Source organism: Spermophilus citellus, assembly GCF_964194105.1.
Source record: "Spermophilus citellus genome assembly, chromosome: 10".
Taxonomy (NCBI): Eukaryota; Metazoa; Chordata; class Mammalia; order Rodentia; family Sciuridae; genus Spermophilus; species Spermophilus citellus.
The window spans coordinates 12,656,510-12,683,775 of NC_138197.1; positions in this window are offsets into that span (position 1 = coordinate 12,656,510).

Below are 27,266 nucleotides of genomic sequence, written 5' to 3' on the forward strand. Positions count from 1 at the left end.
CGCTTCAACATAGAAGAACGACATTTGGGGAACCAAGTCGCCTTAGTGTACTGATCATTACCTGAAAGTATCATCCAGTTTGGGTGAAAAAATATTTGCTGAGATTTCTGGAGATTCGTAACTTTTGGAAGGTTGGCAACCTTTTTCCATGAAAGTGTTTCTCACCAGTCACTGCTTAGGGCTACATCGAGAGGAAACAGAATATACAGATAGAACGTGAAACTACTTTACTTTGTCAAGTTTCATGAAGCTAGCACAAACCGTGTTGGATTTAGAGTTCCAAATACATCTATCAATATAGGAGAAAACAGAGTGAAACCTAAAAATTCAAAGTGTTACTGGAAATGAACGCTTCAACATAGAAGAACGACATTTGGGGAACCAAGTCGTCTTCGTGTACTGATCATTACCTGAAAGTATCATCCAGTTTGGGTGAAAAAATATTTGCTGAGATTTCTGGAGATTCGTAATTTTTGGAAGCTTGGCAACCCCTCTCCATGAAATTGGCCTCGCCAGTCACTGCTTAGGGCTACATCAAGAGGAAACAAAACATAGAGATAGAACGTGAAACTACTTTACTGTGTCAAGTTTCAAGAAGCTAGCACAAACCGTGTTGGATTTAGAGTTCCAAATACATGTATCAATATAGGAGAAAACAGAGTGAAACCTAAAAATTCAAACTGTTACTGGAAATGAACGCTTCAACATAGAAGAACGAACTTTGGAAAACCAAGTCGCCTTAGTGTACTGATCATTACCTGAAAGTATCATCCAGTTTGGGTGAAAAAATATTTGCTGAGATTTCTGGAGATTCGTAATTTTTGGAAGCTTGGCAACCCCTCTCCATGAAAGTGGTTTTCGCCAGTCACTGCTTAGGGCTACAGCAAGAGGAAACAAAACATAGAGATAGAACGTGAAACTACTTTACTGTGTCAAGTTTCAAGAAGCTAGCACAAACCGTGTTGGATTTAGAGTTCCAAATACATGTATCAATATAGGAGAAAACAGAGTGAAACCTAAAAATTCAAACTGTTACAGGAAATGAACGCTTCAACATAGAAGAACGATATTTGGGGAACCAAGTCGCCTTAGTGTACTGATCATTACCTGAAAGTATCATCCAGTTTGGGTGAAAAAATATTTGCTGAGATTTCTGGAGATTCGTAACTTTTGGAAGCTTGGCAACCTTTTTCCATGAAAGTGTTTCTCACCAGTCACTGCTTAGGGCTACATCAAGAGGAAACAGAATATAGAGATAGAACGTGAAACTACTTTACTTTGTCAAGTTTCATGAAGCTAGCACAAACCGTGTTGGATTTAGAGTTCCAAATACATCTATCAATATAGGAGAAAACAGAGTGAAACCTAAAAATTCAAAGTGTTACTGGAAATGAACGCTTCAACATAGAAGAACGACATTTGGGGAACAAAGTCGCCTTCGTGTACTGATCATTACCTGAAAGTATCATCCAGTTTGGGTGAAAAAATATTTGCTGAGATTTCTGGAGATTCGTAATTTTTGGAAGCTTGGCAACCCCTCTCCATGAAAGTGTTTCTCGCCAGTCACTGCTTAGGGCTACAGCAAGAGGAAACAAAACATAGAGATAGAACGTGAAACTACTTTACTGTGTCAAGTTTCAAGAAGCTAGCACAAACCGTGTTGGATTTAGAGTTCCAAATACATGTATCAATATAGGAGAAAACAGAGTGAAACCTAAAAATTCAAACTGTTACAGGAAATGAACGCTTCAACATAGAAGAACGACATTTGGGGAACCAAGTCGCCTTATTGTACTGATCATTACCTGAAAGTATCATCCAGTTTGGGTGAAAAAATATTTGCTGAGATTTCTGGAGATTCGTAATTTTTGGAAGCTTGGCAACCCCTTTCCATGAAAGTGTTTCTCGCCAGTCACTGCTTAGGGCTACATCAAGAGGAAACAAAACATAGAGATAGAACGTGAAACTACTTTACTGTGTCAAGTTTCAAGAAGCTAGCACAAACCGTGTTGGATTTAGAGTTCCAAATACATGTATCAATATAGGAGAAAACAGAGTGAAACCTAAAAATTCAAACTGTTACTGGAAATGAACGCTTCAACATAGAAGAACGAAATTTGGGGAACCAAGTCGCCTTAGTGTACTGATCATTACCTGAAAGTGTAATCCAGTTTGGGTGAAAAAATATTTGCTGAGATTTCTGGAGATTCGTAATTTTTGGAAGCTTGGCAACCCCTCTCCATGAAAGTGGTTCTCGCCAGTCACTGCTTAGGGCTACATCAAGAGGAAACAAAACATAGAGATACAACGTGAAACTACTTTACTGTGTCAAGTTTCAAGAAGCTAGCACAAACCGTGTTGGATTTAGAGTTCCAAATACATGTATCAATATAGGAGAAAACAGAGTGAAACCTAAAAATTCAAACTGTTACAGGAAATGAACGCTTCAACATAGAAGAACGATATTTGGGGAACCAAGTTGCCTTAGTGTACTGATCATTACCTGAAAGTATCATCCAGTTTGGGTGAAAAAATATTTGCTGAGATTTCTGGAGATTCGTAACTTTTGGAAGCTTGGCAACCTTTTTCCATGAAAGTGTTTCTCACCAGTCACTGCTTAGAGCTACATCAAGAGGAAACAGAATATAGAGATAGAACGTGAAACTACTTTACTTTGTCAAGTTTCATGAAGCTAGCACAAACCGTGTTGGATTTAGAGTTCCAAATACATCTATCAATATAGGAGAAAACAGAGTGAAACCTAAAAATTCAAAGTGTTACTGGAAATGAACGCTTCAACATAGAAGAACGACATTTGGGGAACCAAGTCGCCTTCGTGTACTGATCATTTCCTGAAAGTATCATCCAGTTTGGGTGAAAAAATATTTGCTGAGATTTCTGGAGATTCGTAATTTTTGGAAGCTTGGCAACCCCTCTCCATGAAAGTGGTTCTCGCCAGTCACTGCTTAGGGCTACAGCAAGAGGAAACAAAACATAGACATAGAACGTGAAACTACTTTACTGTGTCAAGTTTCAAGAAGCTAGCACAAACCGTGTTGGTTTTAGAGTTCCAAATACATGTATCAATATAGGAGAAAACAGAGTGAAACCTAAAAATTCAAACTGTTACAGGAAATGAACGCTTCAACATAGAAGAACGACATTTGGGGAACCAAGTCGCCTTCGTGTACTGATCATTACCTGAAAGTATCATCCAGTTTGGGTGAATAAATATTTGCTGAGATTTCTGGAGATTCGTAATTTTTGGAAGCTTGGCAACCCCTTTCCATGAAAGTGTTTCTCGCCAGTCACTGCTTAGGGCTACATCAAGAGGAAACAAAACATAGAGATAGAACTTGAAACTACTTTACTGTGTCAAGTTTCAAGAAGCTAGCAGAAACCGTGTTGGATTTAGAGTTCCAAATACATGTATCAATATAGGAGAAAACAGAGTGAAACCTAAAAATTCAAACTGTTACTGGAAATGAACGCTTCAATATAGAAGAACGAAATTTGGGGAACCAAGTCGCCTTAGTGTACTGATCATTACCTGAAAGTATCATCCAGTTTGGGTGAAAAAATATTTGCTGAGATTTCTGGAGATTCGTAACTTTTGGAAGCTTGGCAACCCCTCTCCATGAAAGTGGTTCTCGCCAGTCACTGCTTAGGGCTACATCAAGAGGAAACAAAACATAGAGACACAACGTGAAACTACTTTACTGTGTCAAGTTTCAAGAAGCTAGCACAAACCGTGTTGGATTTAGAGTTCCAAATACATGTATCAATATAGGAGAAAACAGAGTGAAACCTAAAAATTCAAACTGTTACAGGAAATGAACGCTTCAACATAGAAGAACGACATTTGGGGAACCAAGTCGCCTTAGTGTACTGATCATTACCTGAAAGTATATTCCAGTTTGGGTGAAAAAATATTTGCTGAGATTTCTGGAGATTTGTAATTTTTGGAAGCTTGGCAACCCCTCTCCATGAAAGTGGTTCTCGCCAGACACTGCTTAGGGCTATAGCAAGAGGAAACAAAACATAGAGATAGAACGTGAAACTACTTTACTGTGTCAAGTTTCAAGAAGCTAGCACAAACCGTGTTGGATTTAGAGTTCCAAATACATGTATCAATATAGGAGAAAACAGAGTGAAACCTAAAAATTCAAACTGTTACTGGAAATGAACGCTTCAACATAGAAGAACGAACTTTGGGGAACCAAGTCGCCTTAGTGTACTGATCATTACCTGAAAGTATCATCCAGTTTGGGTGAAAAAATATTTGCTGAGATTTCTAGAGATTCGTAATTTTTGGAAGCTTGGCAACCCCTTTCCATGAAAGTGTTTCTCGCCAGTCACTGCTTAGGGCTACATCAAGAGGAAACAGAACATAGAGATAGAACGTGAAAGTACTTTACTGTGTCAAGTTTCAAGAAGCTAGCACAAACCGTGTTGGATTTAGAGTTCCAAATACATCTATCAATATAGGAGAAAACAGAGTGAAACCTAAAAATTCAAACTGTTTCTGGAAATGAACGCTTCAACATAGAAGAACGAAATTTGGGGAACCAAGTCGCCTTAGTGTACTGATCATTACCTGAAAGTGTAATCCAGTTTGGGTGAAAAAATATTTGCTGAGATTTCTGGAGATTCGTAATTTTTGGAAGCTTGGCAACCCCTTTCCATGAAAGTGTTTCTCGCCAGTCACTGCTTAGGGCTACATCAAGAGGAAACAAAACATAGAGACAGAACGTGAAACTACTTTACTGTGTCAAGTTTCAAGAAGTTAGCACAAACCGTGTTGGATTTAGAGTTCCAAATACATGTATCAATATAGGAGAAAACAGAGTGAAACCTAAAAATTCAAACTGTTACAGGAAATGAACGCTTCAACATAGAAGAACGACATTTGGGGAACCAAGTCGCCTTAGTGTACTGATCATTACCTGAAAGTATCATCCAGTTTGGGTGAAAAAATATTTGCTGAGATTTCTGGAGATTCGTAACTTTTGGAAGGTTGGCAACCTTTTTCCATGAAAGTGTTTCTCACCAGTCACTGCTTAGGGCTACATCGAGAGGAAACAGAATATACAGATAGAACGTGAAACTACTTTACTTTGTCAAGTTTCATGAAGCTAGCACAAACCGTGTTGGATTTAGAGTTCCAAATACATCTATCAATATAGGAGAAAACAGAGTGAAACCTAAAAATTCAAAGTGTTACTGGAAATGAACGCTTCAACATAGAAGAACGACATTTGGGGAACCAAGTCGTCTTCGTGTACTGATCATTACCTGAAAGTATCATCCAGTTTGGGTGAAAAAATATTTGCTGAGATTTCTGGAGATTCGTAACTTTTGGAAGGTTGGCAACCTTTTTCCATGAAAGTGTTTCTCACCAGTCACTGCTTAGGGCTACATCAAGAGGAAACAAAACATAGAGATAGAACGTGAAACTACTTTACTGTGTCAAGTTTCAAGAAGCTAGCACAAACCGTGTTGGATTTAGAGTTCCAAATACATGTATCAATATAGGAGAAAACAGAGTGAAACCTAAATATTCAAACTGTTACTGGAAATGAACGCTTCAACATAGAAGAACGACATTTGGGGAACCAAGTCGCCTTAGTGCACTGATCATTAACTGAAAGTATCATCCAGTTTGGGTGAAAAAATATTTGCTGAGATTTCTGGAGATTCGTAATTTTTGGAAGCTTGGCAACCCCTCTCCATGAAAGTGGTTCTCGCCAGTCACTGCTTAGGGCTACTGCAAGAGGAAACAAAACATAGAGATAGAACGTGAAACTACTTTACTGTGTCAAGTTTCAAGAAGCTAGCACAAACCGTGTTGGATTTAGAGTTCCAAATACATGTATCAATATAGGAGAAAACAGAGTGAAACCTAAAAATTCAAACTGTTACTGGAAATGAACGCTTCAACATAGAAGAACGACATTTGGGGAACCAAGTCGCCTTCGTGTACTGATCATTACCTGAATGTATCATCCAGTTTGGGTGAAAAAATATTTGCTGAGATTTCTGGAGATTCATAATTTTTGGAAGCTTGGCAACCCCTTTCCATGAAAGTGTTTCTCGCCAGTCACTGCTTAGGGCTACATCAAGAGGAAACAAAACATAGAGATAGAACGTGAAAGTACTTTACTGTGTCAAGTTTCAAGAAGCTAGCACAAACCGTGTTGGATTTAGAGTTCCAAATACATGTATCAATATAGGAGAAAACAGAGTGAAACCTAAAAATTCAAACTGTTACTGGAAATGAACGCTTCAACATAGAAGAACGAAATTTGGGGAACCAAGTCGCCTTCGAGTACTGATCATTACCTGAAAGTATCATCCAGTTTGGGTGAAACAATATTTGCTGAGATTTCTGGAGATTCGTAACTTTTGGAAGCTTGGCAACCTTTTTCCATGAAAGTGTTTCTCGACAGTCACTGCTTAGGGCTACATCAAGAGGAAACAGAATATAGAGATAGAACGTGAAACTACTTTACTTTGTCAAGTTTCATGAAGCTAGCACAAACCGTGTTGGATTTAGAGTTCCAAATACATCTATCAATATAGGAGAAAACAGAGTGAAACCTAAAAATTCAAAGTGTTACTGGAAATGAACGCTTCAACATAGAAGAACGACATTTGGGGAACCAAGTAGCCTTCGTGTACTGATCATTACCTGAAAGTATCATCCAGTTTGGGTGAAAAAATATTTGCTGAGATTTCTGGAGATTCGTAATTTTTGGAAGCTTGGCAACCCCTCTCCATGAAAGTGGTTCTCGCCAGTCACTGCTTAGGGCTACAGCAAGAGGAAACAAAACATAGAGATAGAACGTGAAACTATTTTACTGTATCAAGTTTCAAGAAGCTAGCACAAACCGTGTTGGATTTAGAGTTCCAAATACATCTATCAACATAGGAGAAAACAGAGTGAAACCTAAAAATTCAAACTGTTACAGGAAATGAACGCTTCAACATAGAAGAACGAAATTTGGGGAACCAAGTCGCCTTAGTGTACTGATCATTACCTGAAAGTATCATCCAGTTTGGGTGAAAAAATATTTGCTGAGATTTATGGAGATTCGTAACTTTTGGAAGCTTGGCAACCCCTTTCCATGAAAGTGTTTCTCGCCAGTCACTGCTTAGGGCTACATCAAGAGGAAACAAAACATAGAGATAGAACGTGAAACTACTTTACTGTGTCAAGTTTCAAGAAGCTAGCACAAACCGTGTTGGATTTAGAGTTCCAAATACATGTATCAATATAGGAGAAAACAGAGTGAAACCTAAAAATTCAAACTGTTACTGGAAATGAACGCTTCAACATAGAAGAACGACATTTGGGGAACCAAGTCGCCTTAGTGTACTGATCATTACCTGAAAGTATCATCCAGTTTGGGTGAAAAAATATTTGCTGAGATTTCTGGAGATTCATAATTTTTGGAAGCTTGGCAACCCCTTTCCATGAAAGTGTTTCTCGCCAGTCACTGCTTAGGGCTACATCAAGAGGAAACAAAACATAGAGATAGAACGTGAAAGTACTTTACTGTGTCAAGTTTCAAGAAGCTAGCACAAACCGTGTTGGATTTAGAGTTCCAAATACATGTATCAATATAGGAGAAAACAGAGTGAAACCTAAAAATTCAAACTGTTACTGGAAATGAACGCTTCAACATAGAAGAACGAAATTTGGGGAACCAAGTCGCCTTCGTGTACTGATCATTACCTGAAAGTATCATCCAGTTTGGGTGAAACAATATTTGCTGAGATTTCTGGAGATTCGTAACTTTTGGAAGCTTGGCAACCTTTTTCCATGAAAGTGTTTCTCGACAGTCACTGCTTAGGGCTACATCAAGAGGAAACAGAATATAGAGATAGAACGTGAAACTACTTTACTTTGTCAAGTTTCATGAAGCTAGCACAAACCGTGTTGGATTTAGAGTTCCAAATACATCTATCAATATAGGAGAAAACAGAGTGAAACCTAAAAATTCAAAGTGTTACTGGAAATGAACGCTTCAACATAGAAGAACGACATTTGGGGAACCAAGTAGCCTTCGTGTACTGATCATTACCTGAAAGTATCATCCAGTTTGGGTGAAAAAATATTTGCTGAGATTTCTGGAGATTCGTAATTTTTGGAAGCTTGGCAACCCCTCTCCATGAAAGTGGTTCTCGCCAGTCACTGCTTAGGGCTACAGCAAGAGGAAACAAAACATAGAGATAGAACGTGAAACTATTTTACTGTATCAAGTTTCAAGAAGCTAGCACAAACCGTGTTGGATTTAGAGTTCCAAATACATCTATCAACATAGGAGAAAACAGAGTGAAACCTAAAAATTCAAACTGTTACAGGAAATGAACGCTTCAACATAGAAGAACGAAATTTGGGGAACCAAGTCGCCTTAGTGTACTGATCATTACCTGAAAGTATCATCCAGTTTGGGTGAAAAAATATTTGCTGAGATTTCTGGAGATTCGTAATTTTTGGAAGCTTGGCAACCCCTTTCCATGAAAGTGTTTCTCGCCAGTCACTGCTTAGGGCTACATCAAGAGGAAACAAAACATAGAGATAGAACGTGAAACTACTTTACTGTGTCAAGTTTCAAGAAGCTAGCACAAACCGTGTTGGATTTAGAGTTCCAAATACATGTATCAATATAGGAGAAAACAGAGTGAAACCTAAAAATTCAAACTGTTACTGGAAATGAACGCTTCAACATAGAAGAACGAAATTTGGGGAACCAAGTCGCCTTAGTGTACTGATCATTACCTGAAAGTATCATCCAGTTTGGGTGAATAAATATTTGCTGAGATTTCTGGAGATTCGTAATTTTTGGAAGCTTGGCAACCCCTCTCCATGAAAGTGGTTCTCGCCAGTCACTGCTTAGGGCTACAGCAAGAGGAAACAAAACATAGAGATAGAACGTGAAACTACTTTACTGTGTCAAGTTTCAAGAAGCTAGCACAAACTGTGTTGGATTTAGAGTTCCAAATACATGTATCAATATAGGAGAAAACAGAGTGAAACCTAAAAATTCAAACTGTTACAGGAAATGAAGGCTAAAACACAGAAGAACGACCTTTGGGGAACCAAGTCGCCTTAGTGTACTGATCATTACCTGAAAGTATCATCCAGTTTGGGTGAAAAAATATTTGCTGAGATTTCTGGAGATTCATAATTTTTGGAAGCTTGGCAACCCCTTTCCATGAAAGTGTTTCTCGCCAGTCACTGCTTAGGGCTACATCAAGAGGAAACAAAACATAGAGATAGAACGTGAAACTACTTTACTGTGTCAAGTTTCAAGAAGCTAGCACAAACCGTGTTGGATTTAGAGTTCCAAATACATGTATCAATATAGGAGAAAACAGAGTGAAACCTAAAAATTCAAACTGTTACTGGAAATGAACGCTTCAACATAGAAGAACGAACTTTGGAAAACCAAGTCGCCTTAGTGTACTGATCATTACCTGAAAGTATCATCCAGTTTGGGTGAAAAAATATTTGCTGAGATTTCTGGAGATTCGTAATTTTTGGAAGCTTGGCAACCCCTCTCCATGAAAGTGGTTTTCGCCAGTCACTGCTTAGGGCTTCAGCAAGAGGAAACAAAACATAGAGATAGAACATGAAACTACTTTACTGTGTCAAGTTTCAAGAAGCTAGCACAAACCGTGTTGGATTTAGAGTTCCAAATACATGTATCAATATAGGAGAAAACAGAGTGAAACCTAAAAATTCAAACTGTTACAGGAAATGAACGCTTCAACATAGAAGAACGATATTTGGGGAACCAAGTCGCCTTAGTGTACTGATCATTACCTGAAAGTATCATCCAGTTTGGGTGAAAAAATATTTGCTGAGATTTCTGGAGATTCGTAACTTTTGGAAGCTTGGCAACCTTTTTCCATGAAAGTGTTTCTCACCAGTCACTGCTTAGGGCTACATCAAGAGGAAACAGAATATAGAGATAGAACGTGAAACTACTTTACTTTGTCAAGTTTCATGAAGCTAGCACAAACCGTGTTGGATTTAGAGTTCCAAATACATCTATCAATATAGGAGAAAACAGAGTGAAACCTAAAAATTCAAAGTGTTACTGGAAATGAACGCTTCAACATAGAAGAACGACATTTGGGGAACAAAGTCGCCTTCGTGTACTGATCATTACCTGAAAGTATCATCCAGTTTGGGTGAAAAAATATTTGCTGAGATTTCTGGAGATTCGTAATTTTTGGAAGCTTGGCAACCCCTCTCCATGAAAGTGTTTCTCGCCAGTCACTGCTTAGGGCTACAGCAAGAGGAAACAAAACATAGAGATAGAACGTGAAACTACTTTACTGTGTCAAGTTTCAAGAAGCTAGCACAAACCGTGTTGGATTTAGAGTTCCAAATACATGTATCAATATAGGAGAAAACAGAGTGAAACCTAAAAATTCAAACTGTTACAGGAAATGAACGCTTCAACATAGAAGAACGACATTTGGGGAACCAAGTCGCCTTAGTGTACTGATCATTACCTGAAAGTATCATCCAGTTTGGGTGAAAAAATATTTGCTGAGATTTCTGGAGATTCGTAATTTTTGGAAGCTTGGCAACCCCTCTCCATGAAAGTGGTTCTCGCCAGTCACTGCTTAGGGCTACATCAAGAGGAAACAAAACATAGAGATACAACGTGAAACTACTTTACTGTGTCAAGTTTCAAGAAGCTAGCACAAACCGTGTTGGATTTAGAGTTCCAAATACATGTATCAATATAGGAGAAAACAGAGTGAAACCTAAAAATTCAAACTGTTACAGGAAATGAACGCTTCAACATAGAAGAACGATATTTGGGGAACCAAGTCGCCTTAGTGTACTGATCATTACCTGAAAGTATCATCCAGTTTGGGTGAAAAAATATTTGCTGAGATTTCTGGAGATTCGTAACTTTTGGAAGCTTGGCAACCTTTTTCCATGAAAGTGTTTCTCACCAGTCACTGCTTAGAGCTACATCAAGAGGAAACAGAATATAGAGATAGAACGTGAAACTACTTTACTTTGTCAAGTTTCATGAAGCTAGCACAAACCGTGTTGGATTTAGAGTTCCAAATACATCTATCAATATAGGAGAAAACAGAGTGAAACCTAAAAATTCAAAGTGTTACTGGAAATGAACGCTTCAACATAGAAGAACGACATTTGGGGAACCAAGTCGCCTTCGTGTACTGATCATTTCCTGAAAGTATCATCCAGTTTGGGTGAAAAAATATTTGCTGAGATTTCTGGAGATTCGTAATTTTTGGAAGCTTGGCAACCCCTCTCCATGAAAGTGGTTCTCGCCAGTCACTGCTTAGGGCTACAGCAAGAGGAAACAAAACATAGACATAGAACGTGAAACTACTTTACTGTGTCAAGTTTCAAGAAGCTAGCACAAACCGTGTTGGTTTTAGAGTTCCAAATACATGTATCAATATAGGAGAAAACAGAGTGAAACCTAAAAATTCAAACTGTTACAGGAAATGAACGCTTCAACATAGAAGAACGACATTTGGGGAACCAAGTCGCCTTCGTGTACTGATCATTACCTGAAAGTATCATCCAGTTTGGGTGAATAAATATTTGCTGAGATTTCTGGAGATTCGTAATTTTTGGAAGCTTGGCAACCCCTTTCCATGAAAGTGTTTCTCGCCAGTCACTGCTTAGGGCTACATCAAGAGGAAACAAAACATAGAGATAGAACTTGAAACTACTTTACTGTGTCAAGTTTCAAGAAGCTAGCAGAAACCGTGTTGGATTTAGAGTTCCAAATACATGTATCAATATAGGAGAAAACAGAGTGAAACCTAAAAATTCAAACTGTTACTGGAAATGAACGCTTCAATATAGAAGAACGAAATTTGGGGAACCAAGTCGCCTTAGTGTACTGATCATTACCTGAAAGTATCATCCAGTTTGGGTGAAAAAATATTTGCTGAGATTTCTGGAGATTCGTAACTTTTGGAAGCTTGGCAACCCCTCTCCATGAAAGTGGTTCTCGCCAGTCACTGCTTAGGGCTACATCAAGAGGAAACAAAACATAGAGACACAACGTGAAACTACTTTACTGTGTCAAGTTTCAAGAAGCTAGCACAAACCGTGTTGGATTTAGAGTTCCAAATACATGTATCAATATAGGAGAAAACAGAGTGAAACCTAAAAATTCAAACTGTTACAGGAAATGAACGCTTCAACATAGAAGAACGACATTTGGGGAACCAAGTCGCCTTAGTGTACTGATCATTACCTGAAAGTATCATCCAGTTTGGGTGAAAAAATATTTGCTGAGATTTCTGGAGATTTGTAATTTTTGGAAGCTTGGCAACCCCTCTCCATGAAAGTGGTTCTCGCCAGACACTGCTTAGGGCTATAGCAAGAGGAAACAAAACATAGAGATAGAACGTGAAACTACTTTACTGTGTCAAGTTTCAAGAAGCTAGCACAAACCGTGTTGGATTTAGAGTTCCAAATACATGTATCAATATAGGAGAAAACAGAGTGAAACCTAAAAATTCAAACTGTTACTGGAAATGAACGCTTCAACATAGAAGAACGAACTTTGGGGAACCAAGTCGCCTTAGTGTACTGATCATTACCTGAAAGTATCATCCAGTTTGGGTGAAAAAATATTTGCTGAGATTTCTAGAGATTCGTAATTTTTGGAAGCTTGGCAACCCCTTTCCATGAAAGTGTTTCTCGCCAGTCACTGCTTAGGGCTACATCAAGAGGAAACAGAACATAGAGATAGAACGTGAAAGTACTTTACTGTGTCAAGTTTCAAGAAGCTAGCACAAACCGTGTTGGATTTAGAGTTCCAAATACATCTATCAATATAGGAGAAAACAGAGTGAAACCTAAAAATTCAAACTGTTTCTGGAAATGAACGCTTCAACATAGAAGAACGAAATTTGGGGAACCAAGTCGCCTTAGTGTACTGATCATTACCTGAAAGTGTAATCCAGTTTGGGTGAAAAAATATTTGCTGAGATTTCTGGAGATTCGTAATTTTTGGAAGCTTGGCAACCCCTTTCCATGAAAGTGTTTCTCGCCAGTCACTGCTTAGGGCTACATCAAGAGGAAACAAAACATAGAGACAGAACGTGAAACTACTTTACTGTCTCAAGTTTCAAGAAGTTAGCACAAACCGTGTTGGATTTAGAGTTCCAAATACATGTATCAATATAGGAGAAAACAGAGTGAAACCTAAAAATTCAAACTGTTACAGGAAATGAACGCTTCAACATAGAAGAACGACATTTGGGGAACCAAGTCGCCTTAGTGTACTGATCATTACCTGAAAGTATCATCCAGTTTGGGTGAAAAAATATTTGCTGAGATTTCTGGAGATTCGTAACTTTTGGAAGGTTGGCAACCTTTTTCCATGAAAGTGTTTCTCACCAGTCACTGCTTAGGGCTACATCGAGAGGAAACAGAATATACAGATAGAACGTGAAACTACTTTACTTTGTCAAGTTTCATGAAGCTAGCACAAACCGTGTTGGATTTAGAGTTCCAAATACATCTATCAATATAGGAGAAAACAGAGTGAAACCTAAAAATTCAAAGTGTTACTGGAAATGAACGCTTCAACATAGAAGAACGACATTTGGGGAACCAAGTCGTCTTCGTGTACTGATCATTACCTGAAAGTATCATCCAGTTTGGGTGAAAAAATATTTGCTGAGATTTCTGGAGATTCGTAATTTTTGGAAGCTTGGCAACCCCTCTCCATGAAATTGGCCTCGCCAGTCACTGCTTAGGGCTACATCAAGAGGAAACAAAACATAGAGATAGAACGTGAAACTACTTTACTGTGTCAAGTTTCAAGAAGCTAGCACAAACCGTGTTGGATTTAGAGTTCCAAATACATGTATCAATATAGGAGAAAACAGAGTGAAACCTAAATATTCAAACTGTTACTGGAAATGAACGCTTCAACATAGAAGAACGACATTTGGGGAACCAAGTCGCCTTAGTGCACTGATCATTAACTGAAAGTATCATCCAGTTTGGGTGAAAAAATATTTGCTGAGATTTCTGGAGATTCGTAATTTTTGGAAGCTTGGCAACCCCTCTCCATGAAAGTGGTTCTCGCCAGTCACTGCTTAGGGCTACTGCAAGAGGAAACAAAACATAGAGATAGAACGTGAAACTACTTTACTGTGTCAAGTTTCAAGAAGCTAGCACAAACCGTGTTGGATTTAGAGTTCCAAATACATCTATCAATATAGGAGAAAACAGAGTGAAACCTAAAAATTCAAACTGTTACAGGAAATGAACGCTTCAACATAGAAGAACGAAATTTGGGGAACCAAGTCGCCCTATTATACTGATCATTACCTGAAAGTATCATCCAGTTTGGGTGAAAAAATATTTGCTGAGATTTCTGGAGATTCGTAATTTTTGGAAGCTTGGCAACCCCTTTCCATGAAAGTGTTTCTCGCCAGTCACTGCTTAGGGCTACATCAAGAGGAAACAAAACATAGAGATAGAACGTGAAACTACTTTACTGTGTCAAGTTTCAAGAAGCTAGCACAAACCGTGTTGGATTTAGAGTTCCAAATACATGTATCAATATAGGAGAAAACAGAGTGAAACCTAAAAATTCAAACTGTTACTGGAAATGAACGCTTCAACATAGAAGAACGACATTTGGGGAACCAAGTCGCCTTAGTGTACTGATCATTACCTGAATGTATCATCCAGTTTGGGTGAAAAAATATTTGCTGAGATTTCTGGAGATTCATAATTTTTGGAAGCTTGGCAACCCCTTTCCATGAAAGTGTTTCTCGCCAGTCACTGCTTAGGGCTACATCAAGAGGAAACAAAACATAGAGATAGAACGTGAAAGTACTTTACTGTGTCAAGTTTCAAGAAGCTAGCACAAACCGTGTTGGATTTAGAGTTCCAAATACATGTATCAATATAGGAGAAAACAGAGTGAAACCTAAAAATTCAAACTGTTACTGGAAATGAACGCTTCAACATAGAAGAACGAAATTTGGGGAACCAAGTCGCCTTCGAGTACTGATCATTACCTGAAAGTATCATCCAGTTTGGGTGAAACAATATTTGCTGAGATTTCTGGAGATTCGTAACTTTTGGAAGCTTGGCAACCTTTTTCCATGAAAGTGTTTCTCGACAGTCACTGCTTAGGGCTACATCAAGAGGAAACAGAATATAGAGATAGAACGTGAAACTACTTTACTTTGTCAAGTTTCATGAAGCTAGCACAAACCGTGTTGGATTTAGAGTTCCAAATACATCTATCAATATAGGAGAAAACAGAGTGAAACCTAAAAATTCAAAGTGTTACTGGAAATGAACGCTTCAACATAGAAGAACGACATTTGGGGAACCAAGTAGCCTTCGTGTACTGATCATTACCTGAAAGTATCATCCAGTTTGGGTGAAAAAATATTTGCTGAGATTTCTGGAGATTCGTAATTTTTGGAAGCTTGGCAACCCCTCTCCATGAAAGTGGTTCTCGCCAGTCACTGCTTAGGGCTACAGCAAGAGGAAACAAAACATAGAGATAGAACGTGAAACTATTTTACTGTATCAAGTTTCAAGAAGCTAGCACAAACCATGTTGGATTTAGAGTTCCAAATACATCTATCAACATAGGAGAAAACAGAGTGAAACCTAAAAATTCAAACTGTTACAGGAAATGAACGCTTCAACATAGAAGAACGAAATTTGGGGAACCAAGTCGCCTTAGTGTACTGATCATTACCTGAAAGTATCATCCAGTTTGGGTGAAAAAATATTTGCTGAGATTTATGGAGATTCGTAACTTTTGGAAGCTTGGCAACCCCTTTCCATGAAAGTGTTTCTCGCCAGTCACTGCTTAGGGCTACATCAAGAGGAAACAAAACATAGAGATAGAACGTGAAACTACTTTACTGTGTCAAGTTTCAAGAAGCTAGCACAAACCGTGTTGGATTTAGAGTTCCAAATACATGTATCAATATAGGAGAAAACAGAGTGAAACCTAAAAATTCAAACTGTTACTGGAAATGAACGCTTCAACATAGAAGAACGACATTTGGGGAACCAAGTCGCCTTAGTGTACTGATCATTACCTGAAAGTATCATCCAGTTTGGGTGAAAAAATATTTGCTGAGATTTCTGGAGATTCATAATTTTTGGAAGCTTGGCAACCCCTTTCCATGAAAGTGTTTCTCGCCAGTCACTGCTTAGGGCTACATCAAGAGGAAACAAAACATAGAGATAGAACGTGAAAGTACTTTACTGTGTCAAGTTTCAAGAAGCTAGCACAAACCGTGTTGGATTTAGAGTTCCAAATACATGTATCAATATAGGAGAAAACAGAGTGAAACCTAAAAATTCAAACTGTTACTGGAAATGAACGCTTCAACATAGAAGAACGAAATTTGGGGAACCAAGTCGCCTTCGTGTACTGATCATTACCTGAAAGTATCATCCAGTTTGGGTGAAACAATATTTGCTGAGATTTCTGGAGATTCGTAACTTTTGGAAGCTTGGCAACCTTTTTCCATGAAAGTGTTTCTCGACAGTCACTGCTTAGGGCTACATCAAGAGGAAACAGAATATAGAGATAGAACGTGAAACTACTTTACTTTGTCAAGTTTCATGAAGCTAGCACAAACCGTGTTGGATTTAGAGTTCCAAATACATCTATCAATATAGGAGAAAACAGAGTGAAACCTAAAAATTCAAAGTGTTACTGGAAATGAACGCTTCAACATAGAAGAACGACATTTGGGGAACCAAGTAGCCTTCGTGTACTGATCATTACCTGAAAGTATCATCCAGTTTGGGTGAAAAAATATTTGCTGAGATTTCTGGAGATTCGTAATTTTTGGAAGCTTGGCAACCCCTCTCCATGAAAGTGGTTCTCGCCAGTCACTGCTTAGGGCTACAGCAAGAGGAAACAAAACATAGAGATAGAACGTGAAACTATTTTACTGTATCAAGTTTCAAGAAGCTAGCACAAACCGTGTTGGATTTAGAGTTCCAAATACATCTATCAACATAGGAGAAAACAGAGTGAAACCTAAAAATTCAAACTGTTACAGGAAATGAACGCTTCAACATAGAAGAACGAAATTTGGGGAACCAAGTCGCCTTAGTGTACTGATCATTACCTGAAAGTATCATCCAGTTTGGGTGAAAAAATATTTGCTGAGATTTCTGGAGATTTGTAATTTTTGGAAGCTTGGCAACCCCTTTCCATGAAAGTGTTTCTCGCCAGTCACTGCTTAGGGCTACATCAAGAGGAAACAAAACATAGAGATAGAACGTGAAACTACTTTACTGTGTCAAGTTTCAAGAAGCTAGCACAAACCGTGTTGGATTTAGAGTTCCAAATACATGTATCAATATAGGAGAAAACAGAGTGAAACTTAAAAATTCAAACTGTTACTGGAAATGAACGCTTCAACATAGAAGAACGACATTTGGGGAACCAAGTCGCCTTAGTGTACTGATCATTACCTGAAAGTATCATCCAGTTTGGGTGAAAAAATATTTGCTGAGATTTCTGGAGATTCATAATTTTTGGAAGCTTGGCAACCCCTTTCCATGAAAGTGTTTCTCGCCAGTCACTGCTTAGGGCTACATCAAGAGGAAACAAAACATAGAGATAGAACGTGAAAGTACTTTACTGTGTCAAGTTTCAAGAAGCTAGCACAAACCGTGTTGGATTTAGAGTTCCAAATACATGTATCAATATAGGAGAAAACAGAGTGAAACCTAAAAATTCAAACTGTTACTGGAAATGAACGCTTCAACATAGAAGAACGAAATTTGGGGAACCAAGTCGCCTTCGTGTACTGATCATTACCTGAAAGTATCATCCAGTTTGGGTGAAACAATATTTGCTGAGATTTCTGGAGATTCGTAACTTTTGGAAGCTTGGCAACCTTTTTCCATGAAAGTGTTTCTCAACAGTCACTGCTTATTGCTACATCAAGAGGAAACAGAATATAGAGATAGAACGTGAAACTACTTTACTTTGTCAAGTTTCATGAAGCTAGCACAAACCGTGTTGGATTTAGAGTTCCAAATACATCTATCAATATAGGAGAAAACAGAGTGAAACCTAAAAATTCAAAGTGTTACTGGAAATGAACGCTTCAACATAGAAGAACGACATTTGGGGAACCAAGTCGCCTTCGTGTACTGATCATTACCTGAAAGTATCATCCAGTTTGGGTGAAAAAATATTTGCTGAGATTTCTGGAGATTCGTAATTTTTGGAAGCTTGGCAACCCCTCTCCATGAAAGTGGTTCTCGCCAGTCACTGCTTAGGGCTACAGCAAGAGGAAACAAAACATAGAGATAGAACGTGAAACTATTTTACTGTATCAAGTTTCAAGAAGCTAGCACAAACCGTGTTGGATTTAGAGTTCCAAATACATCTATCAACATAGGAGAAAACAGAGTGAAACCTAAAAATTCAAACTGTTACTGGAAATGAACGCTTCAACATAGAAGAACGAACTTTGGGGAACCAAGTCGCCTTAGTGTACTGATCATTACCTGAAAGTATCATCCAGTTTGGGTGAAAAAAGATTTGCTGAGATTTCTGGAGATTCGTAACTTTTGGAAGCTTGGCAACCCCTCTCCATGAAAGTGGTCCTCGCCAGTCACTGCTTAGGGCTACAGCAAGAGGAAACAAAACATAGAGATACAACGTGAAACTACTTTACTGTGTCAAGTTTCAAGAAGCTAGCACAAACCGTGTTGGATTTAGAGTTCCAAATACATGTATCAATATAGGAGAAAACAGAGTGAAACCTAAAAATTCAAACTGTTACAGGAAATGAACTCTTCAACATAGAAGAACGACATTTGGGGAACCAAGTCGCCTTAGTGTACTGATCATTACCTGAAAGTATCATCCAGTTTGGGTGAAAAAATATTTGCTGAGATTTCTGGAGATTCGTAATTTTTGGAAGCTTGGCACCCCTTTCCATGAAAGTGTTTCTCGCCAGTCACTGCTTAGGGCTACATCAAGAGGAAACAAAACATAGAGATAGAACTTGAAACTATTTTACTGTGTCAAGTTTCAAGAAGCTAGCACAAACCGTGTTGGATTTAGAGTTCCAAATACATCTATCAATATAGGAGAAAACAGAGTGAAACCTAAAAATTCAAACTGTTACTGGAAATGAACGCTTCAACATAGAAGAACGAACTTTGGGGAACCAAGTCGCCTTAGTGTACTGATCATTACCTGAAAGTATCATCCAGTTTGGGTGAAAAAATATTTGCTGAGATTTCTGGAGATTCGTAATTTTTGGAAGCTTGGCAACCCCTCTCCATGAAAGTGGTTCTCGCCAGTCACTGCTTAGGGCTACAGCAAGAGGAAACAAAACCTAGAGATAGAACGTGAAACTACTTTACTGTGTCAAGTTTCAAGAAGCTAGCACAAACCGTGTTGGATTTAGAGTTCCAAATACATGTATCAATATAGGAGAAAACAGAGTGAAACCTAAAAATTCAAACTGTTACTGGAAATGAACGCTTCAACATAGAAGAACGAAATTTGGGGAACCAAGTCGCCTACGTGTACTGATCATTACCTGAAAGTATCATCCAGTTTGGGTGAAAAAATATTTGCTGAGATTTGTGGAGATTCGTAACTTTTGGAAGCTTGGCATCCCCTTTCCATGAAAGTGTTTCTCGCCAGTCACTGCTTAGGGCTACATCAAGAGGAAACAAAACCTAGAGATAGAACGTGAAAGTACTTTACTGTGTCAAGTTTCAAGAAGTTAGCACAAACCGTGTTGGATTTAGAGTTCCAAATACATGTATCAATATAGGAGAAAACAGAGTGAAACCTAAAAATTCAAACTGTTACAGGAAATGAACGCTTCAACATAGAAGAACGACATTTGGGGAACCAAGTCGCCTTAGTGTACTGATCATTACCTGAAAGTATCATCCAGTTTGGGTGAAAAAATATTTGCTGAGATTTCTGGAGATTCGTAATTTTTGGAAGCTTGGCAACCCCTTTCCATGAAAGTGTTTCTCGCCAGTCACTGCTTAGGGCTACATCAAGAGGAAACAAAACATAGAGATAGAACTTGAAACTACTTTACTGTGTCAAGTTTCAAGAAGCTAGCACAAACCGTGTTGGATTTAGAGTTCCAAATACATCTATCAATATAGGAGAAAACAGAGTGAAACCTAAAAATTCAAAGTGTTACTGGAAATGAACGCTTCAACATAGAAGAACGAACTTTGGGGAACCAAGTCGCCTTAGTGTACTGATCATTACCTGAAAGTATCATCCAGTTTGGGTGAAAAAAGATTTGCTGAGATTTCTGGAGATTCGTAACTTTTGGAAGCTTCGCAACCCCTCTCCATGAAAGTGGTCCTCGCCAGTCACTGCTTAGGGCTACAGCAAGAGGAAACAAAACATACAGATAGAACGTGAAACTACTTTACTGTGTCAAGTTTCAAGAAGCTAGCACAAACCGTGTTGGATTTAGAGTTCCAAATATATGTATCAATATAGGAGAAAACAGAGTGAAACCTAAAAATTCAAACTGTTACAGGAAATGAACGCTTCAACATAGAAGAACGACATTTGGGGAACCAAGTCGCCTTAGTGTACTGATCATTACCTGAAAGTATCATCCAGTTTGGGTGAAAAAATATTTACTGAGATTTCTGGAGATTCGTAATTTTTGGAAGCTTGGCAACCCCTTTCCATGAAAGTGTTTCTCGCCAGTCACTGCTTAGGGCTACATCAAGAGGAAACAAAACCTAGAGATAGAACGTGAAACTACTTTACTGTGTCAAGTTTCAAGAAGCTAGCACAAACCGTGTTGGATTTAGAGTTCCAAATACATCTATCAATATAGGAGAAAACAGAGTGAAACCTAAAAATTCAAACTGTTACTGGAAATGAACGCTTCAACATAGAAGAACGACATTTGGGGAACCAAGTCGCCTTCGTGTACCTATCATTACCTGAAAGTATCATCCAGTTTGGGTGAAAAAATATTTGCTGAGATTTCTGGAGATTCGTAACTTTTGGAAGCTTGGCAACCTTTTTCCATGAAAGTGTTTCTCGCCAGTCACTGCTTAGGGCTACATCAAGAGGAAACAGAATATAGAGATAGAACGTGAAACTACTTTACTTTGTCAAGTTTCATGAAGCTAGCACAAACCGTGTTGGATTTAGAGTTCCAAATACATCTATCAATATAGGAGAAATCAGAGTGAAACCTAAAAATTCAAAGTGTTACTGGAAATGAACGCTTCAACATAGAAGAACGAAATTTGGGGAACCAAGTCGCCTTAGTGTACTGATCATTACCTGAAAGTATCATCCAGTTTGGGTGAAAAAATATTTGCTGAGATTTCTGGAGATTCGTAATTTTTGGAAGCTTTGCAACCCCTCTCCATGAAAGTGGTTCTCGACAGTCACTGCTTAGGGCTACAGCAAGAGGAAACAAAACATAGAGATAGAACGTGAAACTACTTTACTGTGTCAAGTTTCAAGAAGCTAGCACAAACCGTGTTGGATGTAGAGTTCCAAATACATCTATCAATATAGGAGAAATCAGAGTGAAACCTAAAAATTCAAACTGTTACTGGAAATGAACGCTTCAACATAGAAGAACGAAATTTGGGGAACCAAGTCGCCTTAGTGTACTGATCATTACCTGAAAGTATCATCCAGTTTGGGTGAAAAAATATTTGCTGAGATTTCTGGAGATTCGTAATTTTTGGAAGCTTGGCAACCCCTTTCCATGAAAGTGTTTCTCGCCAGTCACTGCTTAGGGCTACATCAAGAGGAAACAAAACATAGAGATAGAACTTGAAACTACTTTACTGTGTCAAGTTTCAAGAAGCTAGCACAAACCGTGTTGGATTTAGAGTTCCAAATACATGTATCAATATAGGAGAAAACAGAGTGAAACCTAAAAATTCAAACTGTTACTGGAAATGAACGCTTCAACATAGAAGAACGAACTTTGGGGAACCAAGTCGCCTTAGTGTACTGATCATTACCTGAAAGTATCATCCAGTTTGGGTGAAAAAATATTTGCTGAGATTTCTGGAGATTCGTAATTTTTGGAAGCTTGGCAACCCCTTTCCATGAAAGTGTTTCTCGCCAGTCACTGCTTAGGGCTACAGCAAGAGGAAACAAAACATAGAGATAGAACGTGAAACTACTTTACTGTGTCAAGTTTCAAGAAGCTAGCACAAACCGTGTTGGATTTAGAGTTCCAAATACATGTATCAATATAGGAGAAAACAGAGTGAAACCTAAAAATTCAAACTGTTACAGGAAATGAACGCTTCAACATAGAAGAACGACATTTGGGGAACCAAGTCGCCTTAGTGTACTGATCATTACCTGAAAGTATCATCCAGTTTGGGTGAAAAAATATTTGCTGAGATTTCTGGAGATTCGTAATTTTTGGAAGCTTGGCAACCCCTTTCCATGAAAGTGTTTCTCGCCAGTCACTGCTTAGGGCTACATCAAGAGGAAACAAAACATAGAGATAGAACTTGAAACTACTTTACTGTGTCAAGTTTCAAGAAGCTAGCACAAACCGTGTTGGATTTAGAGTTCCAAATACATCTATCAATATAGGAGAAAACAGAGTGAAACCTAAAAATTCAAACTGTTACTGGAAATGAACGCTTCAACATAGAAGAACGAACTTTGGGGAACCAAGTCGCCTTAGTGTACTGATCATTACCTGAAAGTATCATCCAGTTTGGGTGAAAAAATATTTGCTGAGATTTCTGGAGATTCGTAATTTTTGGAAGCTTGGCAACCCCTCTCCATGAAAGTGGTTCTCGCCAGTCACTGCTTAGGGCTACAGCAAGAGGAAACAAAACCTAGAGATAGAACGTGAAACTACTTTACTGTGTCAAGTTTCAAGAAGCTAGCACAAACCGTGTTGGATTTAGAGTTCCAAATACATGTATCAATATAGGAGAAAACAGAGTGAAACCTAAAAATTCAAACTGTTACTGGAAATGAACGCTTCAACATAGAAGAACGAAATTTGGGGAACCAAGTCGCCTACGTGTACTGATCATTACCTGAAAGTATCATCCAGTTTGGGTGAAAAAATATTTGCTGAGATTTCTGGAGATTCGTAACTTTTGGAAGCTTGGCATCCCCTTTCCATGAAAGTGTTTCTCGCCAGTCACTGCTTAGGACTACATCAAGAGGAAACAAAACCTAGAGATAGAACGTGAAAGTACTTTACTGTGTCAAGTTTCAAGAAGCTAGCACAAACCGTGTTGGATTTAGAGTTCCAAATACATGTATCAATATAGGAGAAAACAGAGTGAAACCTAAAAATTCAAACTGTTACAAGAAATGAACGCTTCAACATAGAAGAACGACATTTGGGGAACCAAGTCGCCTTAGTGTACTGATCATTACCTGAAAGTATCATCCAGTTTGGGTGAAAAAATATTTGCTGAGATTTCTGGAGATTCGTAATTTTTGGAAGCTTGGCAACCCCTTTCCATGAAAGTGTTTCTCGCCAGTCACTGCTTAGGGCTACATCAAGAGGAAACAAAACATAGAGATAGAACTTGAAACTTCTTTACTGTGTCAAGTTTCAAGAAGCTAGCACAAACCGTGTTGGATTTAGAGTTCCAAATACATCTATCAATATAGGAGAAAACAGAGTGAAACCTAAAAATTCAAACTGTTACTGCAAATGAACGCTTCAAAATAGAAGAACGAACTTTGGGGAACCAAGTCGCCTTCGTGTACTGATCATTACCTGAAAGTATCATCCAGTTTGGGTGAAAAAATATTTGCTGAGATTTCTGGAGATTCGTAATTTTTGGAAGCTTGGCAAACCCTTTCCATGAAAGTGTTTCTCGCCAGTCACTGCTTAGGGCTACATCAAGAGGAAACAAAACATAGAGCTAGAACGTGAAACTACTTTACTGTGTCAAGTTTCAAGAAGCTAGCAAAAACGTATTGGATTTAGAGTTCCAAATACATGTATCAATATAGGATAAAACAGAGTGAAACCTAAAAATTCAAACTGTTACAGGAAATGAACGCTTCAACAAAGAAGAACGACATTTGTGGAACCAAGTCGCCTTAGTGTACTGATCATTACCTGAAAGTATCATCCAGTTTGGGTGAAAAAAGATTTGCTGAGATTTCTGGAGATTCGTAACTTTTGGAAGCTTGGCAACCCCTCTCCATGAAAGTGGTCCTCGCCAGTCACTGCTTAGGGCTACAGCAAGAGGAAACAAAACATAGAGATAGAACGTGAAACTACTTTACTGTGTCAAGTTTCAAGAAGCTAGCACAAACCGTGTTGGATTTAGAGTTCCAAATACATGTATCAATATAGGAGAAAACAGAGTGAAACCTAAAAATTCAAACTGTTACAGGAAATGAACGCTTCAACATAGAAGAACGACATTTGGGGAACCAAGTCGCCTTAGTGTACTGATCATTACCTGAAAGTATCATCCAGTTTGGGTGAAAAAATATTTGCTGAGATTTCTGGAGATTCGTAATTTTTGGAAGCTTGGCAACCCCTTTCAATGAAAGTGTTTCTCGCCAGTCACTGCTTAGGGCTACATCAAGAGGAAACAAAACATAGAGATAGAACTTGAAACTACTTTACTGTGTCAAGTTTCAAGAAGCTAGCACAAACCGTGTTGGATTTAGAGTTCCAAATACATCTATCAATATAGGAGAAAACAGAGTGAAACCTAAAAATTCAAACTGTTACTGGAAATGAACGCTTCAACATAGAAGAACGAAATTTGGGGAACCAAGTCGACTTAGTGTACTGATCATTACCTGAAAGTATCATCCAGTTTGGGTGAAAAAATATTTGCTGAGATTTTTGGAGATTCGTAATTTTGGAAGCTTGGCAACCCCTCTCCATGAAAGTGGTTCTCGCCAGTCACTGCTTAGGGCTACAGCAAGAGGAAACAAAACATAGAGATAGAACGTGAAACTACTTTACTGTATCAAGTTTCAAGAAGCTAGCACAAACCGTGTTGGATTTAGAGTTCCAAATACATGTATCAATATAGGAGAAAACAGAGTGAAACCTAAAAATTCAAACTGTTACTGGAAATGAACGCTTCAACATAGAAGAACGAACTTTGGGGAACCAAGTCGCCTTAGTGTACTGATCATTACCTGAAAGTATCATCCAGTTTGGGTGAAAAAATATTTGCTGAGATTTCTGGAGATTCGTAATTTTTGGAAGCTTGGCAACCCCTTTCCATGAAAGTGTTTCTCGCCAGTCACTGCTTAGGGCTACATCAAGAGGAAACAAAACCTAGAGATAGAACGTGAAACTACTTTACTGTGTCAAGTTTCATGAAGCTAGCACAAACCGTGTTGGATTTAGAGTTCCAAATACATCTATCAATATAGGAGAAAACAGAGTGAAACCTAAAAATTCAAAGTGTTACTGGAAATGAACGCTTCAACATAGAAGAACGACATTTGGGGAACCAAGTCGCCTTCGTGTACTGATCATTACCTGAAAGTATCATCCAGTTTGGGTGAAAAAATATTTGCTGAGATTTCTGGAGATTCGTAATTTTTGGAAGCTTGGCAACCCCTCTCCATGAAAGTGGTTCTCGCCAGTCACTGCTTAGGGCTACAGCAAGAGGAAACAAAACATAGAGATAGAACGTGAAACTATTTTACTGTATCAAGTTTCAAGAAGCTAGCACAAACCGTGTTGGATTTAGAGTTCCAAATACATCTATCAACATAGGAGAAAACAGAGTGAAACCTAAAAATTCAAACTGTTACTGCAAATGAACGCTTCAAAATAGAAGAACGAACTTTGGGGAACCAAGTCGCCTTCGTGTACTGATCATTACCTGAAAGTATCATCCAGTTTGGGTGAAAAAATATTTGCTGAGATTTCTGGAGATTCGTAATTTTTGGAAGCTTGGCAAACCCTTTCCATGAAAGTGTTTCTCGCCAGTCACTGCTTAGGGCTACATCAAGAGGAAACAAAACATAGAGCTAGAACGTGAAACTACTTTACTGTGTCAAGTTTCAAGAAGCTAGCAAAAACGTATTGGATTTAGAGTTCCAAATACATGTATCAATATAGGATAAAACAGAGTGAAACCTAAAAATTCAAACTGTTACAGGAAATGAACGCTTCAACAAAGAAGAACGACATTTGTGGAACCAAGTCGCCTTAGTGTACTGATCATTACCTGAAAGTATCATCCAGTTTGGGTGAAAAAAGATTTGCTGAGATTTCTGGAGATTCGTAACTTTTGGAAGCTTGGCAACCCCTCTCCATGAAAGTGGTCCTCGCCAGTCACTGCTTAGGGCTACAGCAAGAGGAAACAAAACATAGAGATAGAACGTGAAACTACTTTACTGTGTCAAGTTTCAAGAAGCTAGCACAAACCGTGTTGGATTTAGAGTTCCAAATACATGTATCAATATAGGAGAAAACAGAGTGAAACCTAAAAATTCAAACTGTTACAGGAAATGAACGCTTCAACATAGAAGAACGACATTTGGGGAACCAAGTCGCCTTAGTGTACTGATCATTACCTGAAAGTATCATCCAGTTTGGGTGAAAAAATATTTGCTGAGATTTCTGGAGATTCGTAATTTTTGGAAGCTTGGCAACCCCTTTCAATGAAAGTGTTTCTCGCCAGTCACTGCTTAGGGCTACATCAAGAGGAAACAAAACATAGAGATAGAACTTGAAACTACTTTACTGTGTCAAGTTTCAAGAAGCTAGCACAAACCGTGTTGGATTTAGAGTTCCAAATACATCTATCAATATAGGAGAAAACAGAGTGAAACCTAAAAATTCAAACTGTTACTGGAAATGAACGCTTCAACATAGAAGAACGAAATTTGGGGAACCAAGTCGACTTAGTGTACTGATCATTACCTGAAAGTATCATCCAGTTTGGGTGAAAAAATATTTGCTGAGATTTTTGGAGATTCGTAATTTTGGAAGCTTGGCAACCCCTCTCCATGAAAGTGGTTCTCGCCAGTCACTGCTTAGGGCTACAGCAAGAGGAAACAAAACATAGAGATAGAACGTGAAACTACTTTACTGTATCAAGTTTCAAGAAGCTAGCACAAACCGTGTTGGATTTAGAGTTCCAAATACATGTATCAATATAGGAGAAAACAGAGTGAAACCTAAAAATTCAAACTGTTACTGGAAATGAACGCTTCAACATAGAAGAACGAAATTTGGGGAACCAAGTCGCCTTAGTGTAC